Below are 9,336 nucleotides of genomic sequence, written 5' to 3'. Positions count from 1 at the left end.
CTTAGCAAAGTTGCACTGTCAACCCTGACCCAACACAAGACATCACATCTGAATCTGCCACAGGTAACACAGGGGAACCATGGCAGCCAGCATCCTGCTTCTATAAAAGGTTGTCAAGAGATCCCAGCAAGAGGTCCCAGCTAGAGGCCATGTCCCCACTACAGAGGAAGGCAAAAGCCCCCCCCCCCATCTGTACCAGTCTGACCATGGGGGAAATTCCTTCCTGATCCAAAGTGCAGTGTCAGTCCTGCCCAACCCAGGAATCAGCCAGCTGCCATGTCTGCAGTTGAAGTTCCCCAGGCTGGGAAGGTAGTGGGGTTTCTTGTCCATCTAGAATACAAGACAAGGCTGTGGAGCCTGCAGATGTGGACCCATTCCCTCCCCCAGACAGCTAGAGTCAGATCAAGGGTTGTAGGCACCAGCTCTTATGAACACCAGTGGCTTCCAGCAAGTGCCCGGACACCATAGCCTGTGCTTAATTCAACTCCCTCCCTTTCCGTTAGGGGGTAGTTGAGTTAATGTTGTGACTCTACAGCTGCAGCCGAGGCGAGCTCGGTCAGCACCTGCCCCGTGGACTGGCTTGAGGCTGTGTTTGATGGAGCTGGGGGCATGCTGGCAGCTCACGAGTGGAAACCCCATCCAGATGGGACTGTCCGGATGCTGCTGTGCTGGGGAGGCCACCGGCAGAGCAGGCAGGTGTCACACCATCTCCCCACCTGGCCTGGGGCAGTTCAACAATCCTATATCATGCAGACTTGCTTTCAGCATGGGGGTGAGGGTGTTGCCCCAGGGCCTGATCCTGGCTTGTCTCATGGTGGTCACAGTCCCCTCTATGGGATGCTCAGGCTCTGTGCTGCCTGTGGCTGGACAGGCCCTGGGAGTGCTGGCTACAGAGCTCATGTTGGTTCCTAGCTCCCCAGAGCGAACATGTCTGCTGTTGCAAGCAGCCAGCGGGCCGGGGGATGAAAAGCATTAACACAGACACCTAAGAGGGCATAAAAATAATCTCAGCTGGCATTCAGAGCATTGAGCAACCACAATGAGAGGGAGCACAGTCCGTCAGCAGCCAAAGCGCCCTGAGCGATGCACAAGATTGGAGGGGGAGGAGGAAGAAGGAATCCCATTTTCTTTCCAGCTAATGATGAGAGATGTGGTTGTTTCCTCTCCCTTGACCTCTCAGGACTTGACCTTGTATCGAGGGGCAGATGCCATTGTAGCCTATTTATTTGTAGCCAGCAACCATCATGGCTCCCCAAAATTGACCCTCTGAGCCCTGAATCCCCTGGCGCCTGCACACATCATGTGTGGACTTGGCTCCATTCTTTTTCAGGGCAGTGGCCGAAGTGGAAAAAAAAAGAAACAAAAATCCCCTGCTTTTCCCCAAGCCTTTGCCCCCTGCCTCACTTCTTGAAACCCAGACCAGTGGGGTTGGAAGGGGCCTCTGGCCACAGCTCTGATTTACCCCAGACCCTTCCTCCAATGTCCCACAGTCATTTGGAAGCTTAGTCCTGTCCTCCAAAGCCGTGGCTGCCCTGTCCAGCATGACATCCTCTGCAGATTTATTGAGAGTGCAGTCACTTCCACACTCCAGGTCATTCATGAAGAGGCTAAATAGTGCAGGCCCTGGGAGCCCCCCCCTTGATGCTTCCTTCCATGGAGCTGTTGAGCCATTGAGGACTACATTTGGAGCATGAATATGCAGGCACCCATGCAGCCATCCTACCCAGGGCCGGTGGTGCAATGGATAACATGTCTGACTATGGATCAGAAGATTGTAGGTTTACTCCTGCCCGGCTTGAGTGCCTCCTTTTTAATGAACTAAGGAAATTAGTAAGAGAGACATTGGGGACTTGGAGCTTCGATGAGATGGGAGTCCAGGACGGGTGGTTGTTCCTTAAGGAGACAATTCTCCGAGCTCAGAGGAAGTCAGTTCCAACGAGAACCAAAGCGGGCAAGAGTGCTAAAAAGCCCCCTTGGCTCACTAAAGGCATCCAGGAGGGCCTGAGGGCAAAAAAGGTGGCATACAATCAGTGGAAGCAAGGGACAATCACCAAGGAGGGTTACACCTCTGTTGGTCGTGATTGCAGGGAGGTGGTTAGGAAGGCCAAGGCAGAGATGGAGCTAAGGCTGGCGACCAGAATTAAGGATAACAAAAAGTCCTTTTTCAAATACATAGGGAGTAAGAAGAAGGCACCAGGTAACGTGGGGCCCATGCAGGACAGGCTTGGCAGTCTGGTGATTGCGGCAAAGGAAAAAGTGGATCTCTTCAACGAGTTCTTTGCCTCCATATTTCAGAGCAGGGACTAGGACAACTCCCCCACTAGGATTACAGACAGGCTCAGGAGACACGACACCATGCCTAGGGTCCGTGACAGTCTAGTTAGGGAACTCTTGGAGGGGCTGGACATGTATAAATCAGCAGGTCCAGAGGCTCTTCATCCAAGGGTACTGAGGGAATTGGCAGAGGTCATAGCAGGGCCCCTGGCATAGCTGTATGAGTGCTCGTGGTACTCTGGCCAGGTCCCAGAGGACTGGAAAAGGGCCAATGTGGTCCTCCCTTTTCAAGAAGGGGAGAAAGGAGGACCTGGGTAACTATAGGCCAGTTAGTCTCACCTTGGTCCTTGGGAAGACCTTGGAGAAGATTATCAAGGATCACATCTGCAGGGGCCCAGCATGGGAGGTAATGCTCAGGGGCAACCAACATGGGTTAATTGCGGGCAGACCCTGCCTGACTAACCTGGTTTCCTCTTACCACCAGGTCACAAAGTACTTGGATGAGGACATTGATGTGGATGTCGTCTACCTGGACTTCAAGAAGGCCTTTGACACTGTTTCTTACCCCATTCTCATAAAAAAACTAGGCGACTGTAGCATAGATGTCCACACAATCAGCTGGGTGGCAATTTGGCTCGATGGTCACACCCAGAGAGTGGTGGTGGATGGGTTGTATTTGACCTGGAGGGATGTGGGCAGTGAAGTTCCCCAGGGCTCTGTCCTCAGGCCTGTGCTATTCAACATCTTTATCAGTGACTTGGAAGTGGGCGTGGGAAGCACGCTGTCCAAATTTGCTGATGACACAAAGATGCGGGGAGAAGTGGGCACACTGGGAGGGAGGGACAGAATCCAACTCGATCTAGACAGGTTACAGAGGTGGGCGGATGAGAATAGGATGGAATTCAATGCAGACAAATGCAAGGTGTTGCATCTAGGGAGAAGGAACCTGCAACATGCCTATAGGATGGGGAACACCCTTCTCAACAGCACGGTGGCTGAAAGGGAACTTGGAGTCACTGTTGACTCCAGGATGGACATGAGCCGCCAATGTGAGGAAGTGGTCAGTAAGGCTAACTGCACTTTGTAGTACATCTACAGATGCATCACAAGCAGGTCCAGGGAGGTGATCCTTCCCCTCTATGCAGCACTGGTCAGGCCACAGTTGGAGTACTACATCCAGTTCTGGGCACCGCACTTCAGGAGGGATGTGGATAACCTTGAGAGGGTCCAGAGGAAGGCCACTCACATGGTGAGGGGGCAGCAGGGCAGGCCCTACGAAGAGGGGCTAAAGGGCCTGAATCTATTCAGCCTCCACAAGAGAAGACTAAGAGGGAATCTGGTGGCTGTCTATAAACTCACCAGGGGGGACCAGTAGAAAATAGGTGAGGGTCTGTTCCCCTGGGCACCACCTGGGATAACAAGGGATAACGGCCCCAAATTGATTGATATCAGGTTCAGGCTTGACATCAGGAGGCATTACTTTATGGTTAGGGCTGCCAGGCTCTGGAATGGGCTCCCAAAGGAGGTGGTGCTCTCTCCTACCTTGGGGGTCTTCAAGAGGAGGTTGGATAGCTATCTGGCTGGGGTATTATGATCCCAGCACTCGTTCCTGCCCAGGGCAGGGGGTCAGATTTGATGATCTGTTCAGGTCCTTTTCAACCCTAGAAACTATGAAACTATGGTTTCTAGACCAGTAGTGTTCAACCCACCCAACCCCTTGGGCCAGATGAGTGGGGTGGGGGCAGGCCACGTGGCAGATCCTGCCATGAACAGGCCTTGTGCAGTGGATCTGGTTAGGAACCAATCTGGTGGACAAGGTCCATGTCAGCTGCCCTGCGAGGCTCCCCAGAGGCCCTGAAATCTGATGAGAGGGGAGCAGTGGCCATGCTATGTCCTGTGACCCCCAGAGCAGTGGCAATTACCACTATGACTGGCCCCCCACCACCACATTTCCAGGCCTGTGGGAAGTCCTGTGGGCTGGATTACAGAGCTCTGTGGGTCAGATCTGGCACATGGGGCCTGGGTTGAGCACCACAGCTTTCGACTAACTCGTGAGACTGCTGTTGGAGATGACGTTGAATGCCTTGATATAGCCAAGATGTGATGGGGTAGCCAAGCATGGCTGACTCCTGCCAGTTCCTGTAGGCTGTTCCCTCCCACCTCGCTCTCCCGCAGGGCCCAGCAATATGCTCTGGGTGCTTTCAGGCATCGATGTTGAACTGATGTGTCTCAGGTAGGTATTTCTGCTCGCTGCCTTGCTTAGACAGGAGCCTTTCCCCCAGTGCTAGAACAACAGCCTCTTAACTTTGAGCTGAAGGAGGAACATGCCGAGGCAGTTGCTGTAATGTGCTCTTATGGCCTGGTTGCTAGAGGGAGATTGGCGCATGCACTGCACACACCATGGTCCTGCAGTGAGGCACTATGCTCTCCGGAGCAGAGACTGTCTGAGGGCATAAAGTGCTTTGCACCTTGGGGCCTCAGTCTCTGTTAACCCCTCAGTCAACTATAATCAATGCCTGACTCCTGAATTTCCTTCAGCTCACACTCACACTCGCAAAAGCAACTGCACACCTGGCTCCAGTTCTGATAAGGATTAAGTCGGTGAGTCTTCCCCACGTTGCTGCAGCACCCCAGGGTGCCATGAGATCCTTTTAAGGGTGTCACAGGGAGCTATATTAGCACTGTTAGGTGGGCAGACACCTACACCTGATTCACAGGATAAATCCAGGTATTTCAAATAGGAATCCAGAGTGTCCAAACCATCCTGCCCTGCTGTGGGTTTCTGAGTTCTTTGCAACAGAAGAATTGCTCTTGGATTTTTCTTTAGTAAAAAAAAAAAACAACAGTGAGAACTAAGCTGGCATTTTCTGAGGGGGTCTTGAGTCCAGCAAGGTGGAGAATCACTGCTGCAGGTGTTCAGGTGGGGGTAGCTGGCCGTCTGATTCATTGCTTGCTATTTTTCTAGGCTGCGGGAGTTGTTGAAATGTCTCTTTCCCAGTTTCTCCATGAGACTAGATAGAGCTACAGCCAGCTGCTAGCAGGACAGGACTTCAACCAGCTTTGAAATTCCTGTCTTTCCTAACCCGCCAAGGAAAGGTCAAAGCAGTTGGTGCTCACAGGATATTGTACTCTTGATGCAAACAGGGCAGCACTGGAGGGGAGTAAATAGAGAGAAATGACGTCCTTGTGAAACAATAGCTGTAAGGGAGGGAAATGGCTGTAAAAACTGACAGCAGTACTGGGAACGTGAGTAAGCTGGGGGAAGATAGGGGATGTCTGTGAGACAGAGAGTCAGAACATCACTGCTGGGCCATGCTGTAATGCCACCTGCCATGTCCCTCCCAGCACCCATTCCACATTCCCTGCCCCTGCCCTCCTCCACCTTGCTCTGCCCTCACCCCTGCCTCCTTTCAGGCCTCCCACTCACTACAGGGGCAGAATTGACTCATCTGACCTTTCATATGCCATGAGGATGAGGCAGCCGGCCACACAGGGAACAGCTGTTCTGGGGTTGAGTGGGTCAGATGTGACAACAGCAGGACACAGGGGAATGCCCTGACCAGGGCTGCCAACCCAAGGCTTTTTTTTTTTACTATCTGCACATTTTTTACTGACATATATTTTTACTGATGTGTCTACTGTCATTTATATATATATATATATTTGCTTGGCAGATATCTGTGACTGGAGCACCTATTTTACACCCTGCTGCCCCCATCACAGGATCCCCTAATCATCCCACATCGTGCCCCCCAATTGTACCCCAGACCACACTGTCGCCCCCAGCCTGACCTGTGCTGGCCCCACTCCGCACTGTCCCAGTATGGACCCCCACCCACTGCTTTCTCTCCCCAAGCCTGAAGTTCTGCCCTCCCCTTGAACTCTGATACAAGCAGCTGTTAGAGGCAGAGGATGGGCACAGGGACCCAGCAGCAGCAGAGGGCTAGAGAGGGGGTCTAGCAGGCCCAAAGGGGACCCAAAGCCCTGACGAGCTCTGTGTGCAGGGTGCTGCTATCTCTCAGATGCAGGAGGTGCTGTCATACCCCATCTGTCTTTCAATGCTGCTCCAGCTTTTTTCTTGCCATGGAGCTTGAAGTTGAGGTGACTTCATGTTTTTATGGAGGGCCACATGTTGTTATGGACTTTTACAGACAGGGCTGAGTGTTTCGTGTGTCTTTTTTACAGACTGTCCATACATTCACAGACAGCTGGCAACTTTGGCCCTGACCGAGGCGTGGGGTGTGTGTGTCCACTGCATCAACCATGTGTCAGTTGTGTGTGCTACCTTCATGCCTTGTTGGATTATAGCTGTTGGGGAGTGCAGCTGTTTCATTCCCTCATTTTCCCATGCAAGATTGCCATTGCTTTTCCCAGAAGTCTGGGACCACTGCCCAGGCCACTGATATCAATTGCAAAACTCCCACTCCTTTTGCTGGCCTGGTCATGAATGGGCCAAGCCAGAGATTAATGTTGCTGATAGTGCCCCAGTGCAAACAGAGACGGACTGTGATTCGTACAGAAGCTGCCCTGGTCATCGCAGAGCTCCATCTTTGTACCCCTCTCTGGTGAGTATGTGGTCTGGACATTGGGGAGGGCTCCTGGACCTGGTGCCTGGGAAGAAGGAAGATCTTTCTTGCAGCCCTGAAGTCCAGGACTGCAGAGAGGGGAAGAGAGATGTGTCCCCATGTGAACATCTCCTGCCCCTGCTCAGAAGCAGCCAAGTGAAGCCGACCAGATGGGGCCAGTCCTGGACCTGACCTGGTTCTGCTTAATTTCACTTTGTGCCTCGCTTTGCTGGACTGTTCCCAGCCGCGGAAGTTGAGGTTAGATATTAGGAAGAACTTTCTCACCAGGGAGGGTGGTGAAGCAGCAAAGCAGGCTACCCAGAGAGGTGGTGGACTCTCCATCCTTGGAGGTATTTAAGACCTGGCTAGACAAAGCCTTGGCTGGGATGATGTAATTGGGGCTGGTCCTGCTTGGAGCAGGGGGTTGGGCTAGATCAGTGTTTCTCAACCCGTGGGTCGTGACCCAAAAGTGGGTCGCAGGAATATATGAAAGGGTCGCGAGCAAACTTTAAAAACGCATTTTCCCTTAAAGGAGAAAAACATGGCAAACTGTGGCTTTTTCCTTGGAGGCTGGTGCAGTTCCAGCCTGCTAGGGGCTGCTTGGGGCCCCCAGACCCTACACCCCGCCCTGCCCCACACACTGTGGTGGGGTAGCTGGGGCCTGGGGGGCAGGGGACTGCGGGTCAGGAGTGAGAGGCACTTAGGTCGGGACTGGCCATCAATGTCTACAAATGGGTCCCAGTACAAAAAGGTTGAGAACCACTGGCCCTCCTGAGGTCCATTCCCACCCTCAAGCTCGATGAGTTTATGGGCTACCAGCTGCAAGCGTGCTCAGCTTGGGGGGAAGTCGCCCCTCCTCGGAGGCAGGCTATTCTCTAACAGCTTGTTACAACTTCCCACGCTCCTGCTAGGAGCAGCTGCCACAGGCTTTCGGGCTAAATGTGCTGATATGATGATTACCAAAATAAATCTCTTAAGAGGACGTGTGTAATGCGCTTGATTTCCCAGCAGGGGCCCCAGTGGGATGGGGCTTGAACATCCCGGAGCCCAGAACAGGGGTGAGAAGCAATGGAAATTAGTAGGTGAAAATTCATCCGTCTTTAGTGATTCCTCTCTGGCCAGGTCTGTGCTTTCCTTCTCACTTCCCTCCCCCTATAACCACAGTCCCTAAAGCAGACGGCGTGTCCTGTGCCATAGGCAGCCGCACTTCTCACTTGGGGTAAATCTTTGTACCGGTTTGTGTCTTTTGGGTCCTTGGGTAACAGAGTCAGCTTTGCTAGCTGGTAGCACTGGTTGTAAAGCACTAGGACCATCCAGCCAATCTATCAAGCCTTATTATTATACAGCCTGGAGAGGCCTGGTGAAGAGCTTGCTCTGCACCCCTCCGTGATCCTCCCTTCCTGAACCCTTTGCCTTTCAGACTGTGGTTTTCCGTGTTTGCTGTCCTGGAGGGTGGACTGGGCTCTTGCTCACGCTTCCCAGACCTGCATTTGAATCTGGAGAAAAGAAACCCCTCTCTCACCTCTCTCCCCTCCCCACACTGGCTCTTTCCTTGCTTACAGCCAACCTAAACCACTCTTTCTGTGCAGCAAAGTCAACACAAGTCTGTGAAGGGGCAGGGCCAGGTCCTCAGGGGGGGCCAGCATGCTGGTATGGCTTGCTTTAAAGTGTCTGCTCACTCTGAAAATTTCCCCATTTTGTCTGCTGGGAAATCCCAGGGTGAAGGAAGGTCTTTCCTCCAAGGCAACCGGATGCTTTGTGGGACGGTACCCACTTGAAATCCAGGCCAAACCCTGAGTTCTTGGGAAGGTTTCCAGACTCACCCAAGGGAGCTCATCAGGATGCACGTGTCTAAATCTCTTGGGCACACTGGGAACTTCCCTCGGCATGGTGCACATCTGTCTTGCATTTCCGTTGTGCATATCTGCAGCCACATGAAAGGGGCCTGTTCACTGCAACCCACCAGTCCCCCTGTTTCTCCTGCCTGCCGGCACACAGATGCCTCCAAGAGCCGCTCCACGGCACCCCTCTCTCGCCGGAGCAGGGATCTTTCTTTGCAGGGAAGCAGTCTGGTCTAGCAGGCTTCTCTCTCATGCTGCCTCTGCCCCTGGTCGGAGAGGCTGGACCAACTTGGCTTTTGCCTGCAGAGCTATCTGGTGCATCTGCTGGTGCTCGGACCAGCTACTACTACTGGTCCCAGAAAGGGGCTCGGCCAGCCTCAGGGAAGCCCTTTGGAGCCTCTGCTACCCAGTGCATGCCTCTAACCCGGAGCTCTGGCTTCATCCTTCCACCCACACTGACATGCGACTGCCCAGCTGCCTCCTAAGTGCATGCACAGCTATTCTGGGTGCTGTGATCTGTGTAAGAGCCCGCGGGGGCTGAGGTTACCCGGCCCAGCGCTGCAATTGTTTACACAGAAACATGGGCAGAGATGCTCTGAAGCAACGGGCTGCGGTCCCCCCGCGCCTGCCGGCTGTTGCGCAAAACGGAACGACGA

Source organism: Alligator sinensis, unplaced genomic scaffold, assembly GCF_000455745.1.
Source record: "Alligator sinensis unplaced genomic scaffold, ASM45574v1 scaffold358_1, whole genome shotgun sequence".
NCBI lineage: Eukaryota > Metazoa > Chordata > Crocodylia > Alligatoridae > Alligator > Alligator sinensis.
Note: the sequence above shows the minus strand (reverse complement) of the source record.